This window comes from Dryobates pubescens, chromosome Z, assembly GCF_014839835.1.
Source record: "Dryobates pubescens isolate bDryPub1 chromosome Z, bDryPub1.pri, whole genome shotgun sequence".
NCBI classification, from domain to species: Eukaryota; Metazoa; Chordata; class Aves; order Piciformes; family Picidae; genus Dryobates; species Dryobates pubescens.
The window spans coordinates 6,804,600-6,822,551 of record NC_071657.1 but is presented as its reverse complement, the minus strand read 5'-3'; positions in this window follow the sequence as shown (position 1 = coordinate 6,822,551).

Here is a 17,952-nt window from a genome sequence, read left to right as displayed (position 1 = left end):
TGAAATGACAACGGAAAATGGGCAGGGCATTAAAAAATAGCTGCATCATATCTAAGAAACAACTACTGTTGACAGCAGGTCACTGACAGCAGGGCTGAAAGGGAGCATCAAAGAGTAGAACAGAGAGAGGCCTGAGGTGCAAGTGCTTTATAGAAAGAAGACATGACATGCTGTGTCATGAGTTGGATTAGGTCAAGCACGTGTGCTTTGGAATAGGTTGCCCATGGAGGCAGTGGGATCACCATCCCTAGAGGTTCAAGAAGTGTATGGACATGGCACTTCAGGACAAGGTTTAATCATAGAATCACAGGATGGCTTAGGTTGGAAGGGAATTTAGAGATCATCTGCTCCAGCCTCCTTGCCATGGGCAGGAATGCCTCTCAACCTGGTGTTGAACATTAGTAGCTAAGGTGGTGTTGTATTGACAGTTGGACTTGATGATCTTGGAGATCTTTTCCAGCTGAAACAATTCTGTGATTCTATGATTCTGTAAAATGGTAAATACTTAGGACCTTATGCTATCTGAACACAGACTTTACTTTCAAGCCCTTGCTTTGCCTATAAACATCTAATTTTCTGTATGTGAGAGTGCTTATGTGTAACTATATCTATATCTTTATCTCTCTCTCTCTCTATACACATAAACATCCAATCCATGATTTATGGCATAATCATCTGGTTAGTCAAAATAGTTTTGGACTTGGTGTTTTTGCCCACTTACTAGGATTTTGTCTAGCTGCAACCCAGAAGCTTAGCCGCTCACCAAAGCAGTCATACCAAATTAATAGCTGGAGACTTAGATCACAGACAAAATCTGTGCAGGCAAGCAGAAGTCCTGGCTGTCTATCGGATGAGTTTGGTTTTTATGACAAGAAAACTTGAAAACTGCAGGGGAAAAAAAAAGACACAAAAAAAAGCTCTACAGCAAACAAACCCAACCAACCAAAAACCACAAGGAAAAAAAGCCCAAACAACCCAAGAACAACAACAAAAACTACACAAAATGAAAGCCCCCCCCAACCAAATAAACAACCACAACAAATTAAAACCCAAACCAAACCACTAAAGTCCAAGCCAACCAACCAACCACAAAAAATAACCAAAATACCAAGCCACAACCAAAACACCCAAACCAAATAAAAACCAAGCAACAGAAGACAACTTGCTTGTAACCATGGGTGTTCACATAGCTTACTTTCCAAGTTCCACTTTAAATCATTTAGGAAATAGAATACGAATATAGAATTCTTTTGTGTTTTTGCAGAGTTCTAAGGAGTGCACACATCTCAAACTCCCAAGATCGTACTCTAGAATTATACCCATTTCAGGCTTAATAAAGTACAGCCTGGAAGCTCTTTTAGAAGGGAAACATTTGGAGCAGTCTCAGATAATACCTCCAGTTTGAAAGTCACTTGATTAGTCGTGATTAGGCTGTAGAGTACTTAGATTTTTCATTTCATACAATGTAACGGTATCTCAAGAAGCCACCATTTAACAGAATTAAACATTGTGATTTATGGAATATATTAAGCATATAAATACAGCAATTCTGCCATAGTGACCTGCTGAGAAAAGTACTCCAGCACAATAAATCTGCAGCAGTGGGGGATGAAAGTCCAATGGTTTCAGGTGCTTTTGAAATTTGAGTTGTGAATTGTATCACAGTGTGCTTGGAGAAACATTTTCTCTTTATAGAAACAAATTATTTCTGCAAGTCCAAGAAAATTTGATTTTAGCAGTGACTTCGTGTTGTCTGTTGAAGGAGTAATCAGAAGTATTGTTCGAGGAGAAGACCTTAGGAAGTGTGGGATCTTAACTTTGAGGGCAAATAAGGAAATCTCAGTGGACTTACGGTATTTCATGTGACCATAGAGCAGGATGGAACCAGCGTACTGTAGCAGGTCAGTTATCATTTTGTTTGATTTCCTTTTCATTCTCTCATACATAGGAAGCCTACAACCAGCCATCAAATCATAATTACAGCCTGTATCAGAATTTCTAAGTAACTGGGTATCTTCTCTGATCACTCACTATTAGTTTCACTTACAGGATGCCATATTTTCATGACACTTGGCATGGCCACAGTTCACCTTTCAAAAGAGAATCTATTTTACCTCTAATTAACTCTGCATCATGGTTTATGTTTTTGTTCAGAGGTGTGCAAACCGTCTGTGCCTGTAATATGTTAAACAGTCCCTTAGCAAATTGTGTGATTTCTGCGCATTTCTGCTTTAACCTTCACCCTTCCAGTAGATTTTTTTAGATTGTTTATTTCAAAACACAGGTGTTTGGATTTCACAATCTAATTAGCAAGAATCAAATGCAAACTGTATCCCTGAATAAATTTCCACTAGTTGTTACATGAAACTTTGAGCATACCACAGATCTTTCTGAGCACAGTACCTGCCAGAATGCTAGACACGTAAATAAACATGGTCAACGGAGTTTTAATACTCAGATTTCAAAGAAAGAGTAATTAATAACCTTTATTGTTGTTTGGTTTTGATTGTTTATATTTTTATTTTAAGATATGTTAGCTACTGCTCTCTAGAAAGACTTGTCTCTTTCGTAAGGTTAAAAAGGTCTGTCTCAAAAAGGTCTCAAAAAGGTTGGAGTTTTAGTAGGAAAAAAGGTCTTGAAACATCTAAATTTTTTTGTGGGAGAAATATTTCTCTGTTTGTTATTTAAATAGACAACATCTCAGAGTAGGGAATAAAATCATTTATCCTTTCCCTGGCAAAGATAAATGGATAATTAGTATATAATGGTTTTATTGTGTTGTGACTAAATATTTACTGTTGTTCTGTTTAGATGGCTCACTTTTCAGTTACAGTTTTTATGGCTGTAAAATCCTGCCTACCAACAATGGAGCCTGTGATAGGGGTGGAAAAAATTTCATTACAATTGTCACAGCACACACTGGAGGTCTACAGTTACTGCAGACAGACACAGATCTTCAGAACTGGGAAGAGGATGTAACCACAGTTTCCTCAGAGTCATGCTAAGTGTCCGCAAAGTCTGTGCTGATAGGCAGATAGGCTCATTGCTGTACCTCAGGATCACGGTCCTGGATTCACCCAACAGATTCACATTGGCTCTGTGCTGGGAAGATCTATACACCTCATTTTCTCCCACACTTGGATTCCTCCTGTTCTCAGAATCCAACTAAAGATCTGCTATAAAACTGGCAAAACTCACTATTTTGCTAGGTTTACTAAAACTTCCCCAATCAAATGTAATTTAGTAACAATGGCTAAATGTTGGATTTCCCAGCAAAACACTGGGAAGTCCTCTTGCTCATCAGTGACAAACTTGCTTCTGCTTGGAAAACAGTATGACTCGCCACAGTACAAGAAATGAAGTGAAAAGCAGTGCTACACTTGGATAACATTTCTGAAAGCATAGTAGGTTTTTTGCCATAAGAATACATATATACACACACATTCATAAGTATATATAATTTATATAATATGCAAATTGTTACATAATATATGTGCACATTATATATATACACACACACACTTGCATGTATGTAAGTGTATATATACATATATAAAAATATAAATACAGATTTCAAAGATATAATGTTACAATGAATTCATAAGTGCTTGCTTGTTAAATATATGCCCTAAAATCAATACCTGAGTTTTGGGGGTTTGAGGTTTGGTTGTTGAGGTTTTTTGTTTATGTTTTTTGTTTATCATCTAAATAATCAACAAAAATGTGTCAGTTTCTGTGGAAACAACAGCAATCAACCTGTGGAAAAACCTAGCAGAAATCTGCTATTCCTGATACCTTTCCTTTTATGCCTATATGTGGATTTTATGAATAAATTGTGTACCCTTCCAGCTTTTGCTTCATGAGAAGGGAAGAGGTATTCTTCAAGTCACTCTTTTCTTTCTATTAATTACTAATTATCCAGTTTGATATAGTTTAACTGATTGTCTCTAATCCTTCAGTGGCCAGGAGTCCCATTATAACAAAAGCAATACATTGAGCTTAACAACAATCCTTCCAAAAGTCTTGTTTTCTCATAGAAAACTTCCATAGGATGTTTAGCACTGAACTCTATACTTACATAAATGACCTCCTCTTGCAGTTTGGTCAAGAATGAAGTAAAAGAGTCAGGTCTCTGGGCTACTGAACATGTAGTTGATTTCAACAATAACTTCTTTGAAATAGTCATTAGTTCTCTTCACTCTCTGTAAAGGCTTGTCAGCCATTTCTGATCACTTCTTCTCTCTCCATGGCTGGTCTTCAAAAAGACTAGGATTACAGGAAGATTAAAAAAAACCCCTAAAATAATGAAAAAAAAATACTGACTAGTATGTTTATATAGCACTGCAAAGCAATGTTTTATTGAGAGTTCTTCATATCTTTAAATAAGTTAAATGGAACAGTGTCATCAGCCAGTCTTTGATTATTAATTAATGTAAAGGTACACCAGAAATTGCTGTCGTATTCTTTTGGGTTTTAGAATACAAAAGGTAGTAAATCTGGTGCCATTTTTAATTGTTTTGTTTGTTTCAACTTGTATTATTAAGTAAGAACAGAGTTCTAGGGCATTCTGTGCTCTTCAGTCACAATGTCTGTTGTTCAAGGTACAAATCTCCTTTTTACCCTACCAGAAATTGTTCCTACAGGCTTAATATCAGTACAGGTGCTAGAAATTGTTCATGCAGTCTTACCATCAGCACAGGTGCCTGGGAGTGTAGCTTATCTTCTCTTGCAGTGAAAATTATGTTATGCAAAACTTTGGATCAGAAAGAACTGCCAGGCCTGTTTCCATTTTAGCAGTATTGCTTTCTGAATTTCTTGGACTTACTATTCCAGTACAGGAAGGGAACCTTGGCAGAGAATGAGTGCCACTGATTTTCAGCTTTTGTAGTGTCTTGAAAAATCCCTTAAATGCAGAAAGCCAGAGGACTGATTAGGATAGGCGGATGACAATCAGGAAAGATGATGATCCCTCTTAGGTTAAGAAGTTAGGTTAAATTAATCTCACCTTTCAACTTCTTCAGATGAAACTTCTGGGGAAAGCTCTTCCCCATAAACACACAATCACTTTTTCAAGTTCCTTTGAAACCCTTATGGCTGTGCAATAGAAGGTCATTTCAGATACTGTGTACTTAGAATGTTAAAATTTTCCACTCCTGCTCTGTCTTTTTGGAATAATGTTAATACCTCTCTAAATATAAGGTCAAAACACTTGTCTCCAGTGGGACTTGAAGCACTGTTAACTGTTACTGCCTCAGAACAAACTTCTCCTAACCAGCAGCACCTAAACACTTTCAGACCTCCAGAGGGACCAGATTATGTTTACATACAGGTGAAAACAATCTCTAAGGTAACAGAATTATTCAGGAAACCTCCTTTCACTTGTGCATTTGACAACAACATATTGGAGTATAGGTTTCTGAATTTCTGTTGGACATATTTAAAAATGGATTAGTATGACTTTGGAGGATGCATTATTTAAGCTATATCTCTTTCTACCTTAGCTGGCTAATAGAAAAGAAAAGTTAGGTAGACTTGTTGCCTGTTTCTAGTTGTTAAATTTCAAGCCCACAGAAATGGCAGAAAGGAAAACTCTGGACATCGTTACCTAGATCAGAGACCAAAAAGAGAAAGAAAAAAAAAAAAGTGAATTAATTATTAGATGTGTGGAGTAGAAGAAAGCAAAGTATGGTTTTCCTACCTCCTGGTATTACTTCAAACAAACCTGTCTGTAAGATTCCATTCACTTTCCTGGCATAGCCAAACGAGAACTGTGGTCACTTCTGAGGTCTGAGTTAATACTTAACCATTCCTGAGATATTTTCTTTAATGATAAAGAATACATAAACAAAGATAACATGCTTCTTTGAAGCATTTGACATATCATATATAAATCATATATTGAGTGGGTTTTGTATAATTTGATTTATTTAGAGACCTTCCAAGACAAAGAGCCATAGAACGGTTTGGTTTGGAAGGGACCTCCACAGGTCATCCAGTCTAACCCCCAGCAGTGAGCAGAGACATCCTCCACTGGATCCTACCAAGCCTGACCTTGAATATCTCCAAGGACTGGCCCTCAACTACCTCCCTGGTTATCCTGTTCCAGTGTTCTACTACCCTCATGGTAAAGAACTTCCACCTAACTTTAAACCCAAATCCACTCTTCTCACATTTTGAACCATTGCCCCTTGTCCTATTACTGCAGGCCTTTATAAAAAAAACCTGCTGTAGACTTCTTGTAGGCCACTTCAGGTACTGGAAGGCCGCTATTAGGTCTCCCCAGAGTCTTCTTAAGGTTGAAAAACTACATTCCCTTCAGCCTGTCCTAGTAAGAGAGGTGTTCTAGCTCCCTAATAATTGTCATGGCCCTTCTCTGGACCTGCTCCATGAGGGGCCCTGGAAAAATCTGGGAGAATGGAAGAGCAGAGAAACCGCATTAGACACCAAATACATCCCTGTGGACCTTGGGAACACCTCACAGAGCAAACTCTCATTACACCTTGATGGTTTACTAAGTAATTAATTCCTTTACATGGGATGGCTGCAATAGGGTCTGACTGCAGAAGGAGGGCAGAACAACTGCCTCATTTGAGACAATGCAGTTACACCCTCACAGATCTGTAAATAATGACAGTGTAGGAAAACCCACCTCAGTTTTGTTAGAGTTACTACTTAGACTGTCAGAAAAGCAACTGAATGCTTTAAAATACTGCACTCTTTTGGGAAACAAACATCATGGCTGGAAGCAAAACAAGAAATGTTGTATCATAACTTCTCTTGTAATTTACAGATTTTACTATTTTGTTGAAGATTCAGGGCAAAATGAGTAATTATGCCTATGAAATTAATCAGTGTCAGACAGAGGTGTATGTTTTCTCTATGTAATTTACTCTCAGACACATTATTTGTGTTATTTCTAATATCCACCTCTGTGTATTAATTGATTATGTTAAAAGAAAACAACATAGAAATTCCTTTTAATTCTGTTTCCACACCTGCTGGCTTTTGGAGAGATCACTAGAGTTAATTAAACTCCCTCCATCTAATATTGCTCTGTAGAACAGGATTCTTCAGTTCAGACCATATGAAAGTAAAATATCAGATTAATCCATGCACATCTTTCTCAAGCCTTTGGATGATAATCATACAAGATTGTTTTCATGGTAACATGTTAGATATTTAATTAACATTGTAAATCTGATTACTTGCTGACCTCCAAGCCAGCCACTTTAATACTATTTAAAGATGGACTCATATGCATGAAAAGTGCAGTTTTCACTAAATCTCCTATTCCAACAGGAAGTGCTAATAATTTTTTATTCTATAGAGGAAAGATTTGGTGAAAAAAATGTCTCCAGACTTAAACATCAGTAGTAGAATTTCATAATATCAGAGTATGTTCAGAAACCATATGTGGCTTTTTATCTCAGATAGTTTTGTGCCTTAATTTGTTTGTGCTCCTGGTCACAGCCCTTTGAATTTAGTACCCCAGAGTTTTTAATCTACCTCACTCTTCATTGGTCTAACCTACAGTGCATCAGTTTGTTTGCGAGTATCTTGTGTGAAAGTCTCAAAAGGCATTTTAAAGGCAAGGTAAAGAGCATTTCTTCTTCATCCCTCATACACCAAGCTGGTCATCTCATTCTCCAAGTCAGGTTGGTCAAGCATAATTTCTCTGCTGCTGCTGATTTCACTGTTACACATCCATGCTGCTTATCCCTCATCACCATCTTATCCTTGGTATGTTTGAGAGTGGTTTCTAGGATGTTCTTTCATCAGCTTTCTACAACCAAGGTGATGCTTATCAGCCTGGGTTGGGTTTTTTTGGTCTTTCTTCCTGGACTTCTGGAAGACAGAAGTGACATTTTCTCTCCTGCAGTCCTTAAAGACTTCCCTTAGATCCCATGAGCTTTCAAACATAATTGCAAATGGCTTCACAATTGCATGGGCCAGCTCCTTCACCCCTGGTGGGTGCACCCCAAGACTGCCAACCTATTTGTATGTGTCCAGTTTGTTTAATTGTCCCTTAGTTTAATCATTCTTCACCAAGAGTAAGCCTTTCTTATTCCAGACTTTCCATCTGTTCTTAAGGGCCCTAGCATTGCTAAAGGCCATTGTCAGTAGTGAAGACGGAGAGAAGGCAGCATTGAGCATCTTGGCATTTGATGTATCTTTTATCAGCAGGACCCTTGTAGCAAGTTCACATTCTTCTTGTTGAAGTACTTCAGTAAAACCTCCTTGTTCCCTTCATATTCCTTTTAGCCTTTGTTGCTTTAGTCATAAGTAATACAAGTTGTCCTTCCTTGTGTATATTACATTTTCTTGCTGGATTGGGCAAATTCCTGTTACTGTCACATACTTTTCCTTTCTCATGCTCCTCACTGAAATTTGAAAATCAGGGCTTAGCTCACTGCTTGTTTCAGGACAGAAAAAAAATTAAAATAAGTAGTGAAAGTTTTCCTTTTTCTCAGCTATATCTTCATTCTGCATCTTGAATACTTTGTGCAAATACACAGCATTTTGTCCTTGGATTTACTCTGCCAACAGGCACATCAGTTCTTCGTCATAAGGACATCCTCTTGAAATCATTTTGCATTAGGCCCCGCAATCGCCTGGACACGATTATTATGCACAGTCAACAAACTGGGTTCTCCATAACCCAGCCATGTATCAATCACCACTGAGATTACAGACATTTAGAGGAATACCAGGGGCCTTATGTCTGCTAAGATACTTCCAGCATGATTGGATTAGTAAAGATTTTACAAGTTTCAGGTAGGCTACAGAAGCACTGCAGTGACCCTGTCCACTTTTATTATTCTGACTTGAACACGGAGAATGGAAATGGTAAATTAATTCCCCTAGCACCATTTAAATGACACTATTTCTGTAATCAAGTCTTTATGTCTCATTTAAATATGTGGCTAGTGAGTTCCTAAGTGAAAACAAACTGCTCTATCTCCATCTCAAGGAAAGTTAAACTGATTTATAGGAACTGAGCATCTGGCTTCTATAAATTCCAAGTTGTTTAGCTGGAATACATGGCATATTTTATGATAAAGAGGACAATTCCCTTTACTGCAAATTTTCTACTACATGTTGTCTGGTAAAAGGCTGTACTCTGTGGATTGATAACTAGACAGAAAATAGTAGGGAGTAGGAAATCTCTGTATGAATTAATATGAATTCCACCATTCCTAAGAAAAAAAAATCATACTATAATCACCAAGCAATGGGCTAAATTTGTAGTATAATGTTACACTGTTCCCTCCTTAATGAACCTGATGGCATAGGCAGAACATTTGGCCAAGATATCAGTGGAAAGGAAAAGCTGAACCTCTTGAAACAGCATTTTGTGCTTTTTTTATGGATACAATCATTTTTTTACTATCCACATAGAAACTAGCTCAGAAAAAAATTATTATCATAAATATAACATTCAAACATTAATAAGAGTAAGCAGAGTGTGACCCTTGGGATGCATTCTTTTTATAACACAGGGTAATGTTTTATTGAGCAATGGATGGATCCTTAATGAACAATAATGTTCATGCTTTACTCTGAAACATTGCTCTTGTTTTAGGTCTCCTAGATTCTCTATAGAAAATTTGCATCCTAGCCTAATGATTGGAAATCTGCTGACATCTTTCAGGAGCTATGTATTTTATTTTAAAATACTGTATATTGAAGTAGAATTATGGAGATTTTTGCTGTTGCATGCTTTCTTTTCCTCTCCTTATCATGAGCCATTAAATAATAAAATCACATTTCATATTCAAGAATACCACAATATTGGTATTACTCTTGTGAATCTAGTTCTCATTCAAACCTTGGAATGAGTTTTTTTCCACTCAAAAAGGTACATTATACTTCAGGAGCATGGTCTGGGAAGATAAGGTTCTCAGGCCCAAATAGAAAGGCTATAATAATACTGTCTGATAAGCTTTCCAATAGGAATGCAATGTGATTTATTTATGGTAATTAGTTCATTTAGTTAGAACAATGTGCTATCTGTGGCAGCAAAAATGAGACCACCATCTGCCCTTCACTTGTGCAGAGGTGCTGGGTTGCAGCATACGGTGTGATGCCACATATGAGGGCAGATGCCACCCGCCGCTCAGTGTTGTGGGGCTGCCACCATGTGATGATGAAGGTGACAAGCATGGAAAGCCTCATGCTGATGGTTGCTGCAGATGTAGTGGCACACTTCACTCGTAAGAGAGAAGTATTGATATGTTTATTGATAGAAAACATCAATTTAACAAAGTTTGATAATAGATCTGACAGTGGTTAAATAAGATAGGTGGCAAAGTACGCTTGGTTATTTCCTGCGCAGAGAGGACAGGGTCAGACAAATTTGTCAAGGAGACCTTCCCATTGAGCCATCCAGTTCAGAAAGACCCCTCTGCTCTCTAAACTCCTTCTCATAGAGTGGTCTAGGTACAGCTAGATCTAATCCCAGTCCCAGACTTGGTCAATGATTTATGTCCAAAAGATTGTATATGTGCAATCAATCCTTCATATAAAATTGACTAATATTTTAATGTTTAGCATGCTGTTAATCACTGAGAATATGTGGTGGTACCTTGAGGAGTAACCTTGAAAGGTCTCTCTACTCAGGTAGGAGATCCTGTGTGTGGCCTCCTGCTTTGCACGGTTGCTCACTGGGTCCTGGACTGTCCACTGTTTATGGACTAAGGTAACTAGTTTACAGTCATGTCTACGGTCAACTGGAGAAGTTAGCTTCTTCCAGATTTGGCTGGAGTCAGATATTGTCCAAGAGTGTAGTTAGGTGGGCACCTTGTTCATGATAGCCCTTGGCTATTTTATTCTTACCTGTCTCCTCCAAATCAACGTGGCAAACATATGTAGCAGCCCTCGTGACCAAATGAATCCATTATGGCAGCCACAGGTGGTTATCACTTGAACAGGGAAATGCTGGGGAAGAGGAGAGTGGGAGCACATTGTGACAATGATAAAAGTTGGTGAGGGGTTTGGAACATAAGCCCTACGAGGAGAGGCTGAGGGAGCTGGGGTTGCTTGGCCTGGAGAAGAGGAGACTCAGGGGTGACCTTATTACTCTCTACAACTACCTGAAGGGAGGTTGTAGACAGACGGATGTTGGTCTCTTCTCCCAGGCAAGCAGTACCAGAACAAGAGGACACAGTCTCAGGCTGTGCCAGGGGAGGTTCAGGCTGGATGTTAGAAAAAAGTTCTATACAGAAAGAGTGATTGCCCATTGGAATGGGCTGCCTGGGGAGGTGGTGGAGTTGCCATCACTGGAGGTTTTCAGGAGAAGACTTGATGGGGTGCTTGGTGCTGTGGGTTAGTTGTTTGGGCGGTGTTGGATTGGTTGATGGGTTGGACGTGATGATCTTGAAGGTCTCTTCCAACCTGGTTTATTCTATGTATTCTATGTATAAATGGATGCTCAGGTATAATGTCAAAGTGACACAGTACACCAGTCACCCTTTATTACTAGGTGTGCCTTTACTATTGAATACTACAAGACATGGTAAATACACTTACCAAATACCACACATTGAGAGCATTAGAATAGATAAAATTAACCAGGTTGGAAAAGACCTTCAAGATCTTCAAGACCAACCCATCACCCAACACTATCTAATCAACTAAACTACGGCACCAAGTTCTTCATCCAGTCTCTTCTTAAACACTTCCCGTGGTGGTGACTCCACCAGCTCCCTGGGCAGCTCTGATACTTTATTTTTGACTTTGTACTGCTTCTGGGTATAGTTCTGTCATCTTTCCTCCCGTTTTCAGTTTTGTCCACTCCTCTGTCCTCAACTTTTTGTCTCCTCCCAAGGGATTACTGTTTTCCAATGGCCACCCCCAATGTGTAGGTGATACATTGTGGTGTCTGGGACACATTGCCCCGCTAACTATGTGGTACTATCCTATATCTCTTTGGCTTTTCCCCAGCCAAAGGTCCATTAGTGGATGTCCCCAAGGTCTCTGCTTCATTCTGACCTCATGCCCCAGATGTCTTACAGCAATTGTGACATTAGCAGCAGTTACATTACATAATCTAACAGTGCTGTATTAATCTAACCATAGAATCAGTTCAAACTGGATGAAAGTGCTCTAGGTGTCATTTAGCTGAGTTGTGCTTTGAGGTAGGCTTCATACTGTGACATCTTCAATGACAACTTGCTAGCCACCTCCCAGTGGCTGGGCAGAAAAAAGTTTCCATTTTTTAAATAAGGGTTCTTGAAATTACTGACCTTCGTTTCTCTTTTCCTGTGGGTTTGGCTGTCATTCAACCTGCAATGTGTTCTTCCCTTCTTGTTCCACACATGCTCAAACTACTTTGGTAAATTAAACACAAGCTGTCCATTATTACTGAGTTGTTTCCCTTTCCCTTTCCCTTTCCCTTTCCCTTTCCCTTTCCCTTTCCCTTTCCTTTTCCCTTTCCCTTTCCCTTTCCCTTTCCCTTTCCCTTTCCCTTTCCCTTTCCCTTTCCCCTTTCCCCTTTCCCCCTTCCCCCTTCCCCCTTCCCCCTTCCCCTTTCCCTTTTTTTCTTCTCTTCTGATCTCTCTCTGTTTTTGCTTCACTCAGAAGGGATAATGTGCTTTTGGCTGGCCTTGGCTAAGTCTAACTTCTCTGCTCCTTTCTCTCATCCCTTTTGTACAGGGGGGTAAGGGGAGCCAGGGAGGGAGAAGCTGGTAGCTTCCCCTGGTCCTTGGCCAGGGGGGTCCTTGGCCTGTTTATTAATTGTAAATACCTGTAAAAATTGTAAATACTGTATATTTTGTACATATTCATTGCATTACATTGTAGAGTGTAGATTTTGCTTGTAAATACAGCTTCATTTGCTTCTAACTGAGTTGGTCTGGCAAAGTTAATGTTTGGGGGGAAATTTCAACCCACCACACAAGGTCAAGCAGAAGTAAGTGTCTTTCCCAGGTGAAGAGGTGAGAAGAGAAAATTGTTTTGGTACAACCAGTCTTATGGTAGATCTCTCTCCAACGGGATCATTTAGAATTCTCTTTGTTTTCTTTTTTACACCCAGTAGTGACTTACTTACATTTTACTACTTTTCTGTTCAAGATCTCTGAAAAATGTGAAAGGCATAGTCTAAAACTACCACAGGGGGTTGGAGGTTTCTGAAAAACTCTGGCAGGTTTTCAGTCTGGCAGGCCCAGGCGAAGAACTGAGCCTAGTCTGTGAATGTATTCCTTCTACCTGGAATACCTTTTATATATATTTTTAAATAGAATGTCCTTTTAAACACCCAATCAGTGTGGAGCATTTTTATCTTACTCCTTGAGGAGGGATAAAAATGTTTTCTGTCCTTTTGCCCTGGGCAGCTCGTGGCTCAAACATGGACAATTTTGCCAGAACTTCCATGTACTAACCAGCACCAGCAGATTAGCCCGTCAGGAGTTGAATCTTGCACTTAAAATGCAAAACTGGAATGAGTTTTACCATGCCTTGTTTTACTGTCTTCATTATAAACCCCTTTCTTCAGATACCTGTTTGTTCACAGATTATTTTCTCTGGATTTAGAATGTTACAGTGTTTGTTACATTCACCAAAGTTTTATCACAAAAATCTTAGGTCATAAATCACAGTCTATCATTAGTATAGCACATTGAAGTAGCATTATTTCCTTGCAAAACATGATATAGTTACAGCTGTCCATTAAAAAAAAAAAAAGGATTCCTATTCCTGTTCACTCAAATCCAACCCTCTCATCACTCTCCAGTAGGAGGTTATTTACTGTATGTGAATTTCTGATTTCCACTGCCCATTGGGACTGTACATTCCCACTCAGCCTCATACTGTTTAAGTGCCTGGGAGTCTTTTTAGGAATAGATTACTCCTTAGTCTCAGAATATATTTTATTTACCCCAACAGGAAGTCAGATTGTTACAAGGGTTTCCAAAGAAGGGAGAAGTTCCCTACGTTTGGCTTTTTGAACAAATCTATGAACACCCAAGTGTTTACTTATGCTTTGAAATAAGCATCTACCTGCAAGCCAGGGACTCAATCTCTTAAAAAAACCTAAAACTACTACTACTACAAGTGGTAATACTACTACTACTACTACTACTACTGCTGCTACTACTACTACTACTATTACTAATAATAATAATAATGAAGAAGAAGAAGAAGAAGAAGATAACTTCCAAAGGGTTGTTTTCTATCATCTGAGTTGCCATTTCCAACAGCAGGTGGAGGAATTTATGATTTAGCAAACTTGAGAGAACCTATTTAGGAAGGCTGGGCTGAGGCTGACCATGTGGGAATACTGTTGAAGCACATGTCACAGTCCCAGCTGGTCTCTTCAGTAGTATCACTGCCAGGAAAAGATCTCATTACAAACACAGACACCCATTGCTCCACTTTGCCCAGTCAGAGGACCTCTATTTCAGTGCAGTGCAACAGTGGTTGGCAGAAATACCCACAAGGGCATCTTGCTTATACATCCATGACAGGAAGACACTCAGAGACTTACTTCTGCACTAGTTGGATAGTTTTGTTATGACAGAGGATGAACTAAAATATTATTTAGTTTGCTTTTTTGATTTACAGCTTAGAACTTGTAGATGATACTAATTCAATTTTACTGTCCTCTCATTTACTACAGTTATTGTTATTTTTACTGTAAGATATCAAATCTCAGCTTCTTACTGTAAACATGCTGGCATGCATCAATAGTTTTAGATAAGATTGCAGCATAATTGCAATACACGTAAAATTAATGAGGATTTATTTATTCGCAGTGGTGGTGTTTTAATTAGGTGCATTTACATAATTGTAGCTCTAGATTCCATTTCAAATGGCTTGGTAACTGCAAGCAATTATGACCCATCTCTATTTGCTGATTAACTGAATCTTCCAATTCAGAGAAATGGAGGGGGTTTTTGTTGTGATTTATTTTCTTCAGAGTGACTTATGACTATGCTACCTTCATTAATCCAGACTTCAAGTGCTTCAGGTTTTTCCAAACCTGCAAAGTAACATCATCAATGAAAGATATAGCTATGTATGAAAAGGAATAAATGGCACTTACAGAATTATTAGTGTTATATATTATATAATATATGATATATGATGTGTTCATATATTTGCATTTATTTCTATTTGCATTTCACTCCTCTCCCTCTCCTCCTCTTCCCCTCTCCCTCTCCCTCTCCCTTTCCCTCTTCCTCTCCCTCTCCCTCTCTCTCTCTTTCTCAGTTGGAACTTACCTACACAGAAATGCCTGTGTGAACAAAACTGTTCAGCAATAGGAAATCTCTAGTGCAAAATAAGTCTTCAAACATTCAGAAAAAAGCTTTTTCAATTATTCACAAGTTACAAGTCGACAGGAATTATTTTGTGGGGGGAAACAAAACAGAACAAAACATTTGGGGAACACGTAGCTTAAACTGAGAATCAGAAAACAGTGGGGAAGAGGGAAGGAAAACTATTAAAACACAGAGAAAAGCAAAGTGCTATGAATTTCTGGTTGATAGCACTGGAAAAAGGAGGAGAGAGAAACACTGCCACATGAATGCATTACAATAATATCTTGGTCTACCTTGAAGCAATGACAGCCCATAATACAGCAATGTTTCACTTCCATAGTATAATTTTATGTTTTTCTTTTGATGTAAAATCACTTGGCAGAGGGTTGTAGAAGGAGATAGAGAGGCTCTAGAGACAGGAGAACAAATGAAAAAGATTTGATGACTTAGTGAGAGCAATTGCTTTCATGTTAATTTCTGTGACAGTGTGAAGGTTCTTGACAAGGACAAAAACTAGGCTTTAAAAGAAGGCAAATTTTAGTGTGTAACCAGATGATTCTTTGACAAAAGACAAACATGCCCCTCCCTTCTCCTTTCATTACTGTTGCTAGGAAGAAAAGAAATGGACCTGGCAGACAATAATGAGGTCAGGCACTCCTCTCTTCATGAGTCATGTATTTGCTGACTTGCAAATAAGATATGAACCTGCCCTCCTTATCTCCTGTCTTCAGTGACACAAACAGGTTTAATAGTTCAGAATTTTCAATTCAATCTCTGCACACCTATAACCAGAATTCATTTATGAGTAGCCTAACAGTCTGGAAATCATCTCATTTGAACATTCACTGGTCTGTTACCAGACTTCTTAGACCTGTGATTGAAATAAAACAAAAATTCAGGTGTTCAGAGAGCACATTTTACCTTTGCTGTAGTGCAAATGTGACAAATTTTTTTTTAGAACCACCTAGATAACTCAGAGCCATTAGTGATAGAATCATGATCGTATTATCAAATGAAATCCATTGCTCTGAGGATGAAAAAGCAGCTTGTCCAATTGAACAACTATATGGTGTGAACAAGTTCTATTCTCATAAAACTGAGGGGTAGGGAATCTGTTTAAGGAGTGTTAAGGATCTTGGCTAAAAATTAGTGCAGCCCTACAGGTTTAATGAGATCTGAAAGGTGAACAGAGTTCTTGCAACAGCAAACTAGAAAAATAAAGTGGATTGAGAGGAATGTGAGTGGAAGAAGTGATCTCACTTTCAGCAGAGGGGATACCTGTGTCCCTTCTACGTGTTTTATCCACCACACCAGTCCCAAGAGACTTCCTCTCTATGCATCCACTAGTGAAGTGCTAATTTTGCAGCAGTTTGCAGTGAGAACCTAATAATTAGACCAGTTTGTGTCACCTTATTGCTACATGCATAAATGCAGCGCAGAAGGCTTTCTATGTAGGTGCTGCTAATTGCACACAAATCATTTATGCTGCGACTCTAAATTAGCCTGTATCCTGTTCAAAGTTTTATGATGAAAATCAATGTCTCCTATCATTGATTAATAGATTTTAATCATTTATATGTATCCTCGGACTGCAGCTTGTGCAAATACATTATTCAGGGAAAAGCAGCTTATTTGTGTCTCCTCATTTCAGACTTGATTGTTTTCCTTTCTTTTCAGTTCACATTAGTCTGTTACTATATTCATTAACACTTCGCCAGGACTTAGGTGTTGAAACATCCATTAATCAAGAGTTCTAATAGAATATTAAACTATGCATTCACTGAAGAGAAAACTTTGCAGCTAACTTGTTTGTTACAATCCAAGTTATGTGGGATGCTTGCTACAACTCTGTTCAATTCTTGTGAGAAGAGAGGAACTAAGAGGAGAAAATATAAAAGGATTCTCTGGTTCTTTGAGACTGGCAAGTCAGAACTTGTACATCCCTTCAAGACAGTGGTGTTCTGACATTAACTGCAGGAAAATTAAGCTTTCTTCCCCAAACCAGATCACTCACAGATGATCACATCCCTACTCCTATTACCTCCATTTGTAAGACACAGCTTCAGATCAATTTTAGACCAGTTTGAGGTTTTCTGTATGGCAGATAAAACAAAGGAACAAACTTTTACATTGATACAGAAATAGTAGCTCTCTCACACAGTAAAAGAACAATATTTAACAAATTAATTCCTATTAACAGTGATATATTTCTCTTTCCTTCCATTCTGTGCTCTTCTTCCCTCGAACATAAGGAAAAACTTCTTTATTTTGAGGGTGATGGAGCACTGGAGGCTGCCCAGGGAGGTTTTGGATTCTCCTTTTCTGGAAACTTTCAATAAAAACCTGGGTGTGATCCTGTGCAGCCGGATGTAGACAGAATTGCTTTAGCAGGGTTGTTGGTCTACATGATGTCCAGAGGCCCCCTCCAATCTCTACTGTTCTGTGATTCTGTGTGAGTCTGTGGTATTCTGATGTGATAGTGTGCTATGTTGTGCTAAGGTGCATGACCTACCAAACAAAAGGAGGAAGCAGCCAAGATTCAAAACAGACCTATTGGGCTAGACATTTCATTATAATCCACTTCCCTACAAAAATGCAGGTAACTTCTGACACTTTGCCACAAGTACACAGTGAAGCTGACAGTATAAACACACTTTTGGTGATGCAGGTGTTTGTACATATATATGCAGAGGCA